The sequence below is a fragment of the Alligator mississippiensis genome, chromosome 5 (assembly GCF_030867095.1).
Source record: "Alligator mississippiensis isolate rAllMis1 chromosome 5, rAllMis1, whole genome shotgun sequence".
Classification (NCBI taxonomy): Eukaryota; Metazoa; Chordata; order Crocodylia; family Alligatoridae; genus Alligator; species Alligator mississippiensis.
Genome location: NC_081828.1, coordinates 217,992,311 through 218,003,896, shown reverse-complemented (window position 1 = coordinate 218,003,896; position 11,586 = coordinate 217,992,311).

Genomic DNA, 11,586 nt, shown 5'->3' with positions numbered 1-11,586 from the left:
AAGCAAGATATATACATATATGAACATGATACATATACAAAGTTAGATATGTATAGATTTCATAGATTTTCAGGGTTGAAAGGAACCTCAGTAGATCATCGAGTCCGACCCCCTGCCCTGGGCAGGAAAGAGCGCTGGGGCCACATCTAGCCTCCTCTGGAAGACCCCCGAGGCCGGGGAGAGCACCACCTCCCTTGGAGCCCGCTCCAGATTCTGGTTGCCCTCACCATGAAGAATTTCTTTCTCATGTCCAGTCTGAATCTGCTCTCCATCAGTTCGTGGCCGTTGTTTCTAGTTACTCCAAGGGGTGCTCTGGTAGACAGAGCATCTCCTATTCCTCGCTGCCCCCTGACCAATTTGTAGACGGCCACCAAATCCCCTCTCAGCCTTCTCTAATGGAGGCTGAAGAGATCCAGGTCTCTCGACCTCTCCTAGTTTCATAGTTGGTCGCGTCGGAAGGGACCTGAGCAGATCATCAAGTCCAACAGATAGGTCCTCCAACAGATAGGACCTATCCTGTAAGCCCCTGACCATGCAGGTGGTCTTCTCTGAACCCTCTCCATGCTGTCCACATCCCTCCTGACGTGCGGTGTCCAGAACAGGCTGCAGTCCTCCAGCTGCGGCCTGACCAGTGTCGCATAGAGGGGGAGGATCACTTCCCTGGACCTAGTCGTGATGCACCTGCTAATGCACGATAGAGTGCAGTTAGTTTTACCGATCACTTCATCACACCAGTGAGTCCTGTTCATCTTGGAGTCGACTGTGACTCGGAGCTCCCTTTTTGCTGCTGTGCTGCTTAGAAAGTCACCTCCCAGTCTGTGTGTGTTGGTGATTCCTTCTCCCCAGGCGCAGTACTTTGCACTGATCCTTGTTAAACTGCATCCTGTTTTGTTCTGCCCACTTTTCCAGCTTGTCCAAATCCTCCTGAATCTGCTCCCTGCCCTCCAGTGTGTCTGCTTTGCCCCATAATTTGGTGTCACCTGCAAATTTGGACAGTATGCTCACTCACGACACCCTTGTCCAAATCACTGATGCAGATGTTGAACAGCACTGGCCCGAGGACCGTATGCAAAATGATCATGGCCATTAGCATATATATATGTATTTGTGTGTGTGTGTATGGGGGGGGCGGTGTATGCATGCTAACAGCTACAGTCATTTGTATGCCCAACCAAAAGCACGGTTTAGGGCCCGGCTCTTCAGGAGCTCACAGGATCAGCCCCTTTGAGGTGTCTCCTGACAGGCCCTGACAAAATGGAGTTTCTCAGGTCCAGAGGTAACATTTGACAGTGTTGACCGGGATAGTCTCAATGCTGTGTAGCTGCCCTGCATACAGACTTGCCCAGCTATGCCTCTGCATACAGTGCTCACACACACACACACACACACTTTGCTGTGTGCATATATATGTACAGTCGGACCCCCAGTTACGCGGTTTTGAGTTACACTGATTCACGTATACACGCTTTATATAAGGTGACCATGTTTCAACTCACGCGATACCCTGCTTCACATGTATGCTGTTTGCGGTAGAGCGGGTGTTAGTTTGGAGTCTGCTTACATAGCGTTAGCATCACTTGTCGTCCCCTCCAAGACTGCCCATCATTTTTGGTTACGTTACCCCTGAATATTTGTGAAAATGGTGTCAAAGAAAGCCTGTGATGTTGTGCCCAAAACAGAATGTAAGAAAATAGAAATCCATGATAAATTAAGAGAAGCCAGTAGTGCTGTGTCGATTGCTTGCCAATACAGATTAAGTGAATCGACTGTGTGTACCATTAAAAAAAGCGAGCAAAAATTAGAGACTGTGAAAACGGCAACCCCTGCGAGTTCGAGAGTGCCATTGGTGACTAGCACTCCTCGTTTAGATAAGGTTGAGAAACTCCTTAATCTTTGGATCAATGAAATGACCAATACAAAAGGAGCAGTTGTCGATGGCGCAGCAATTAGGGCTAATACTTTGTCTCTGTATGAGCACGTAGCCGGGAGTGAAGATGAGAGCAGTGACGCCGAGCCATTTGCTGAAATAATGTTATCAAATCTCAGTCCCAGGTCCCTATCCCCGTTTTCCATTGACTTAATGCCTCGAGTTACGTGGTTTCAACTTACATGGTGTTTTTCAGGAATGTATCCCCCGCATAACTCGGGGTCCGACTGTATGTGTGTATGTATGCGTGTGTATACACACACACACACAAATGATTCTCTATCTGCATATCTATATATATCTATAGATAGATAGATATCTATTGTATGCGGAGGAATACTCAGAGCAGCCACATGACACCTGGGATAACACCAGCTATATATAACACTTACTATATATAACAATGTTTTTTTATATATATATATATATATATATATATATATGTAGACCACTGTATGCAAAGACATAGCCGGGCAGTTCTGTACACATATATGTGATTGATTTGACTTCAACTCCAGGCTTTTTCATAACTGTTTAGTTTGGAAAACTAACAGGTTTGCAAATTGCTGCCATGTAAATATTGGGAGCAAAACCAGCATCATTGCAACTGTGAGCTTTTGTTCTGATCTAGGGAAATGCCGTGTGGTAGCAGACCCACCAAACCTGTCCAAGGGGCAAGGGGTTGCCACATTGCAATGGGGACCTCTTTACACTGTCAAGGATGTCGTTTCGTTTGATCTGGTTACGCTGAGGGACGGGACCGACTGTGGTCATGTGCACCATCTCCGGTGTGTGTTTATCACGTGTTAATATTAAGAAACGAGCCATTGGGTGATTTTTTTCCCTAGGACAATTTGCCTTATGTGAATACAGAATAATTGGAAAGCAAAGACCGAAGTATCTGATTGTCCTGTCTCTGTTTGGCTGCGTATGGGATTGACTCATTTTTTCCGTAACAACCACTTTCCATTCCTCTCATTTTTGATGGATTTTCTTTCTCACTGGCTGGCTCTCTGTGCTCGTCACCGATGAGAGGTTCGTGATTTGTTTCCTTGAGTGACTGTCCCAGCAAGGAACACAAGGACATAGGAGGTCCCAGGAAGATGACCACATGGTCATTTTGGGAATAAAAACCCAACAGCTTGTAAGATGTGCTTACAATAATGACTGGCCGTGTCCACCATCCATGCCTACTAGCAGCACAGCTCCTCAGTGGCTTCACTGGGGAAGCCACTTGTTAGGAAATGGCTTTCTCATTAGGAAATGTGATGTACCATCAAACAGTATTATTGAAAGAATCTTTTTAAAAAGCTTCATGCAACTGGAGGAGCTGGTCCTCTTTTCCCTTGTCCATCTAAATGCTTCTCCTACCCTGCAACGCCCGGGCATCTCTCTCTCTCTGATATAATCTGGTCAAAAACTGTTCTTTCCTTGTTTCTCTAATCAGCCAGAAACAGCCATTGCTTCTCTTTAAGCCAGTGTTTCTCAGCTTTTCCATACTCGAGGCACCCCTCGCTGGACTCAGGGCCCCCCTATGACTTCTGCGAGTAGGGTGGCACCCCATTTCAACAACTAATGTACAGATTACCATGCTTACCTCCTTGCAGAGGGAGCCAGCAGTGGGAGTGGGGGACGTCCAGGCAGGGACAAGCTTGAGCCTCTGCTTAGTTTATCTGCTTTGTACCCAAAAACTTGCAAAGAAAAAGTTTTCCAGCTATTTGAGTTGGTCTAACAAAAGATATCAGATTTACCCAAAGAACCTTGTCTGCCTGTCTCCTAATTCCCCATGTATCTCCTCACACCTCCCAGCACCTGTCAGATGATCCGGCGACACCCCAGGGTGCCCCAGCACCCCAGTTGACAATCATTGTTTTGAGCTCTTCTTATGGATAAAACAAGTTTTCTAGACCATTGAGAAACATCGGGCCTCATTGGAGGTCTTGGTACTGGAATGTGAAATAGTTAAAGCTTACTTGGATTTCTAATTGAGTCAGAAAAGTTTCCTTGGGGAGTAGCTAGCCCATGTATCCCATGGCTCTCCCAGTCTTTAAATCCTGGGTTGAAATCAGGATTATCTGCCACGGTTGAGAGTGGGGAAGGAAAATGATTTATGTCTAGTCTTATCTCAGATCTGTAGAGTGGATATACCTAAACCACACAGCTACCACCATATTGCTGCTAAGGATGTGAACGTGGACGGACCCAGAATTTGGAAAAGGGGGAGCAGATCATGAGGTGCATCATCACATATGCAACAGCACATATTTTTCAAAAAGAAACTAGAAGCTTTACTAATATGCCAGGGGCCTGGCACTGTATTGAAGCAAAAACAAATACAAGTTAATTTTACAAATTATCTGCAGGACTGTGAAATAGGAGCTTCCCTGTCAGGAACAGACAGCAGAAATGCAGAATGAAGGCTAGCTTGATTGGTGGAACAGCAAGACCATTACAAGATATCCAGGTTGTAGCCATACTGGTCTGGAGGAAAAGGCAATTAATCAGGACTCATAGTGGAGAGGATATCTTTTATTAGACCAACAAGATTTTGCAAAAAAAAAAATCTTTAATTGCAAGTTTTTTGGCACAAACACCCTTCATTGGGCATTGGAGAAAAGATTATAAAAGTTCTCCTGGGTAGAAATGAAAGTTCATATTTCATAGGATTTCACAGAGGAGTCAGTAGATGGAAAACTCCCCTGGGCAGGCAGTTCATAGCTGGTCTGGAGCCTCTCACCTCCTGTGAGGATCTCTGATGGTGCAAATTACCTTGAGACAAAGGCAGGAGCAGGATCTCAGGTTTTAGGTGGTGTCAGTTGCTTCCTGCTTAGGAAAATATGAAGATTTAATTTAAAAAAAAGGCTAAAATTCGATATCCTCCATGTGTCAGGTATCCAGGTTATTACAAGACGATTACAAAGAAGAGCGGGCCGTTAACACCTGGGGAATGAAGAGTTTAGAAGGATAATAATGAGCCTTGAAGTCAGTGGACTCCCTCAGCACTGCCTGGCTGGAAATGCTGCTGCCACTGTCAGGAGGTTGGTTTTAAAGACTGGGTGGAGCAGGGAGCAAAGCGGGGTGCGAATGCACCAATGCACCCCCCTGGATCCGCCCCTGCACGTGTGTAACTTTGCAGAGGGAGGGATGTGTAATCATCCACTGTAATGCACCACTATTTACGTGACCCACGCTTTTTGCTCAGTAAAGACCCAGCGTTGAACTAGAGTAGAGCACTGCTAATCCACTGTCACTTTGCAGATGCATCTGGCGGGCTGCAGCAGCCTGGTTGTACCCCCACTTTGCCCGTGCTGTCCGTGAGCTCTCAGCACGGGGTCTGGCCAGAGCCCTGTTTTTGCACAGCTCCAGAGGCCAGGGGGTGAGCATGGCTGTCAGGGCTTGTCCCCTCCTTTCCCATGCTGATGAATTCAGTGGGGAGGGAAGGGAAGGTGAACAGCAGCAGTGAGCTCAGAGCTCCCCGTGAACACAGGGGCAACCACAGTGGTGGGGCTGCACCCCCTTTGGCTCCTCCTGGATGCACGACTGGCACTTCGAGCTGGCAGCACTGGGACCAGCTGGCCCACCCCGTGCCATGGGGCTGTACAGAGCATCTGCACTCCTCCTTAGTCCTTTTTATTCTGGATCTTACACAATCTTCTGTACTCCTGACACTTTATCAGAGATGATTATAGGAAAGCTTTGAAACTAGACACATATCTTTAGTGAATTATTCATTATGATAGCGACTGTTCTTCCCAACCAAGATAGTGCCAGCTTCTACAGCACTCAAACTCTTTGATGATACCAGGCATCTCTGCCAGGCCAGATGACTTGTGACCTCCCAGGTCCCTTGCAGAATTGGTGCCCATTTGAACCCAAACATGTTTTTATAGGGCGACTTCTTGAGGACTGGCACAGTTATAGCTGGCACGTCAGATTTGGCATCACTGGCGTTAAAGCCAGGTGTCTTCCCAAAGTAACGGTGGTCTTTCCACCTGTGATTCTCAACCTTTTTTAAACTCAAGGCACCCCTCATTTGACTCAAGGTCCCCTCGGAGAATGCCCCCTCTGAGCTTTCACTTGGTTTTTCACTATGGAAAAAAATAGTGAATTCTTCTCTTGCAAAGATCTCAGCCTGCAACAGGGCAGCTGTTTGTGAGACTGGATTCCTCTTCAAAATCCCTGAGTTTATCTTGTGAATCGTGTGCAGGTGTTTGCACACCGAACAGTGCTCATACTGTGTGGCACCCCATGGCACCCTTAAAAGCATCTCTCAGCACCCAAGGGTGCTCCCCAACCCGGGTTGAGAATCACTGTTTTATGTACTAATTTTAGAGAACTACTGGCTTTAGATCAAAATAATAATATGTCATCCGCATGGAGAGCTCTTTTCTGATGCGTTCCTGGAACTGTTATTCCTGTGACAAGCTGATTATTCCTTGCCCTCCGTGCTCCATCGCTAATATGAAAATGAAAGGAGACCACAGACACCTCTGCTTCCTCCTATGGGTAAATCATCCCGGGACAATATAATGCTAATGATTCACGAAGCTGCTTTTGAAGCTATACTTAATGAGTAACTGGGACCAATGTCCTTTTTGAAACAGAAAGTTCCAGTCGATTCTATCGCAAGCTTTCTCTGCATCAAGTGATTAAAAGAAAGGAGGAGATCTTTTTGATCCGGGACTAGGAATGGTTCCAAGTGCTCTCTGAATATTATCTGATGTTTATCTCTTCTTAATTAATCCAGTTTGATCTGGGTTTATGTACATCGAGAGCTGCTGTTTTTGCTCAGTGTTGTTTATCATGATTCAGCAGAGATGGAGGCCGTAGGAGCTGCCTGCCTTTGGGGAAAAACACACCTTTCTTTTATAGACTCTGAAAGCTCCTTTCTCAACAGAATGGCTTTAAAAGCATTACTAATAGAATTATTAATGTCCTATTAAATGCCTTTAAAATTCAGCTGGACCAATATTGGAGCATGGTTTTCATACAGGCTACTGCACCAAAGATGTTTTCTTTTGTGACATCTTTATTTAAAGTTTTTTCTGAATTAGTTGTAAACCTGTTTCGTGTTTCCCTGCCCAAGCCCACTGCGTCCAGATATCTGTAATAACTCCAGAACTTGCAGTCTCCGATCCACCAAAGCAGCACAGATTTCTGTAGGATGCATATCCATCTTTTGCTTTTAATTTTCTGAATAATATATTGCACTTGAATCCCTTAAACTTACAAGCCAATAATTTTTATTTCCTTTTTCACAAAACATCTCCTCTGGCTAAGGACCTTTTCAGCAGCTTCTGTCATTAATTCATGCAATTACGTCCTACTAATAGTTAACCTAGATTGTTACGAATCTCCTGTGAACTTGCTACCTTTATTTTTATTCCCCATGCATATCAGATGACCTCTAACTAATGCTTTCCCTGTTCCCCCCATCAAAGACCTATCCTTATATTGTCCTTATCATTTATTTCAAATGGCCAAACAATGCTCTCTTTAATCACTGCAAACTGATATTTCCCCTGGAGAAAGAAACCCTTTTCCAAGAAAGCGCTCTCTGGAGCTGATCCCAGCGCTCAAAAATGTGACTGAAGAGTTGGGTGTGATCTGACCATGTAGCGGTGCTAGTTTCTCCAGCTCTTGCCTGCTTAAGGAATTAGAGATTGACATTCAATATTTTGCAGTATCTGAATGCCGAGGGCGTGAATAAAAAACTTAATCTCATTCCCCGGGGTGCAATTCTCCCCAGCAATCGGAGAATGGGTGTTGTTGATGCAGAAAGATTAATGCTGCACCTGCTTTCTTATCTAGCTTGTCTGCTTTGTCAGAGCCTCCCCAGCAAGGACTTGGTGTGCAGTCCAAATCTCCTCCAAGGGTCATTTCTCCTTCCATAGGAGCACAGAGCACCCGGCTTCAAGAGACATTTGGGTAATTGAGGCTTATCCCCTGCTCCCGCAGGCAAGGGCATCCTATAAGTCCCATTCATAAAATGACCAGCTCCATCTTAAACGCAGTCAGGTGATTTGCCCCCGCTGGTTTGGGAAAGCTGACTCCTGCGATGCTTGGAAACCTTTGTTTAATTTCCAGGCTCTGTTTATTCATTGCCATTGCCAGTTTGTGTTCATTTGTTCTTGTGCCAGCATGGTCCTCCAGCTTAAATCGCTGTCTCCTTTCCTGGTGTTTATCCCCTGAGGGATTTCTAGAGAACAAGCACTAGCTTCTCTCAGTCTTTGTTTTGCCAGGCTGAACAAACCAAGCTCTTTCAGGCTCCTCTCAGTAAGACAGGTCATCCGGTCCACTGACGGCCTCACAGACCTTCTCCGAGCTTGTTCCAGTTCACATCCTCATTCGCGAACATACCCAACCCCAGGTGTACTTTGCAAGTCCAGATGGCAGGGTAGCGTGGCACCGTATAATGCAACTTGCTCGGAGGCATGAGCTTTCGTAGGCTCTGGCCTGCTTCCTCAGGTGCTATGGGTGGACTTGCAAGGCACGGGGGCACTAAACAGAAAGGAGTAAGGTACTGTACATACAAAGAATAGAGAAAGGGGGGAGAATGGGGAGGGCACTGCTGAGAGAAGTGAAGGAGTATCATGTTTTCTCTCATACAGTACACGTCGTTTTTCCCCAAACCAGCTGTTGGGAATTGCTGTGCAGGTTATAATTGAGGAATTATGGTAACAGCAGTTTCTGCCTTAAGCTTCTGCCAGGCAAAAGCAAAAATAAAGCCTGCGGGGGATCCACGGGGAGCAAGGCAATGAGCAGGCCTGGTTCCCTAGCTCTGGCTAGTCCGCTCCTACAAGGAAAGATCTTTTCTTCTTTGTTCTGCCGTTCAAAATCAAGGTATCTTATTCCAGGGTGTGTTGTACGCAAGGAAATACAGTGTTTCCAGGTGAGGTCTCAGCGTGTCTTCATCAGCTAAAATGAACATTTCCCCCTCTCTACCGGAAATATATCCTAGGATTGCATTTGCCTTTTTCATGGCTGGGGCCTCATCCTCTGACTAATACAGTTTGGTCTTTCTCCTGTTTCATCCAACCTGTGAGCCCCTATGCCACGGTGTTGCGGCATTAAAAAAAATCTTCAACACTCTTTGTATTGTTTTTCCCTTTGGATTTGGCGTTTACCCCGAGACCGAGCAGCCGTGCCCATGATAACACAAAACATCCTTCCTCTTGCTTAAACCCATCTTTAAGCTGGAAAGGTAAATGTTTCGCCAATTTAGCCAGTGTTTTTCCCACTCCTGTTTTCTTTTGTCCAGCTGGAGCAGAGTGCCAGCTTCCAGGAAGTGCCCATAAACAAGCCCTTCTAGAAATGTTTTTCACAAAGTAAAATCACTCAAGCATAGTTTTTCCCTGGAGAGGTTTCTGCCAGGGCTGTTTCCCTTTTAATGTCATTATTGAACCCTTTAACAAAGATGTGACATTAATGGGAAGAGCCAGCTGAGAACAGCTCCTTACTTATTGAGAAACATGACAGATGTCTGAAGGCATGAATCCTTGCGCAGCAAAGATCTCCCGTCTTTCTGACGGTGCTGTATTCACATCGGAGCGCCTGAATAATGATGGATTTGTTGGTCAACCTCCGTAGCTGTTTCCTTTATCACTTTCCCCTCTAGTTTCCTGGTTCCTGCATCTGCCATCATTTGAATACAAGTGTGACATTAAATAATAGCACAGAAGGCCTAATGTGTCCAGCAAAATGTTGGGTGTGCATGCACAAAGCCCTCTACAGTGACTGCCTTTCTCCTTTCTGCTACCTCTGGGCAGTGACGTAAGACTTTTGCAGCCCTCCAAAAGCTGGATGGAGGTGTGTCTGGATTCTCTGCTGTCTGCTGGCTGTAGTAGTGCCTTCCTTCGGTGCACGTCATGCTTCAGCACAACGGCTGAATGGATCCACGTCGAGCTGTCAGAGGGGTCCTCTCGTGCAGGTTGGCAGTGATGTCCGCAGTCTGCTGCAGCAGAGCAGGGCAAATAGAGACATGGCTTAAGCCAGACTCCAAACCCCTGTGCAGTCCCCTTGAACACCTTAACTGTTTGCCTTGCAGTCCAAAGGGGATCCATCCTCCAGCTCTGGGACAGCCTCGCCTTTAGGGACCGACTGCTACTTGATCCCTCCACGAGGAAGGTGTATTCAGAAGTGCACCCCCTCCCTCTGCCTGGGACCCCCGTGTCCACTCCTCCCCTTGTCCTGCTCTGCTGAGTAGCAAGTGGAGCACAGCTGTAGCAGGGTCGTGCCTCCCCTGATTTCAAACAAATTACTGTTCAGCTGTTCATTTATGATGGCTCCCAGGAAACCTTCAGGCAATGCTTCGGGGGTGGAGTCTTCCTGTCTAGTTTCCCTTCTGCCACCGCCAATACCTTCCCTAGGAGCGTGTCTACACGAGACACTAACTGCAGTAGCCGAATTCTACTGCGCAGTAGCGTGCTGGGTGAAACCCCTGCTAATATGCTACTGCACAGCAGTATTAGGCTACTGTGCAGTTAGCGTCACTAAAAAGCCGTGCACTGATGCTACCGTGCAGTAGTGCCAGTTACTGCACATTAATGTAGTACTTGGTTATGCAAGTACTAAATGTAATGCACTGTAATTACAGCACATTAATGAACATGTAGACGCACCCTAGAAGCCTTTATCTCTTCCAGTCCTCCTTTTCTTCAGTATTGCTGTTTGCTGAGAGTTTTCCTCCATCAGTTTACCACTAGTTTCTGCCTCTGGAGCCTCCTCCTGTCTGCCCCCAATTTGGACTTCCGTCCCCAGGGATGGGGGCACATATCTTGTCTTGTTTGAGGTCTCACAAACAAGGTGAATGGGGATTGAGCTGGGACTCCTCAACTGCAGGGGCTGTCCAGCCTCCTGAGTGATGCTGTCATTTCCCTATCTCTCTGCTTCTAAAGTGAGAAAGGAAATGTCTTTGGAAGCACTGCAGCTGTGGCCTTCATGTAAGAGCTTGGCTGCTCTCTGGATTCTTTTATAATTAAGTTTGTTTCTGCGGGTAATGATATTTCACAATGAGGCCCCGGGGGAGGGAATCATGCCCTGTGCTCTCTGTCCGCTTGCACCTCCTCCAGACTGCTTGGATTTGAGGACCCTGCCATTAACAGTTCATACACAGATTGGGTTACTTCCTCCGTGTCTCAGGCAGCCCCTGCGTGCTGGTGTCACTCACCCTTTATCGTCCACATATGCTCCTTTCGGCTGGTTGTGTTCCCTGCCGCGGCAGCGCTGGGCATCTCAGCGCTTCTCTGTCTCTCAATGTTTCTCCTCGGCCAAGCTTTAACACGGTGATTCCCTGCTCTAAGTCAGCGTCTTTCTACTTCCCTGCTAAAATCTTGGATGTGAGATTATTTCTCATGGCCTTAAACTCAGAGATCACCTCCCTAACGTCCGCTCCGGTGGCCAGTCGATTATTCTTCAGCCCCCGAAATTCCTGTTCTGGCAGCTGTGTCCTCATTTGGAGTCTGGCAGGGCTTCCCCACAAAGACTTTTGAGTGAGGTTTATTTTGTTTTTAATTGGCTTTTTTGGAAGCTCTAGACTGTAATCCTGCACTCTTGAGGGTTGAGTAGTTTAGGGAGACACAAGTCGGGACACAAGCCGTTTCCTGCCTCGGACAGGGGATTGGAGTAGATGACCTCGAGGTCCCTTCCAGCCCTACTTC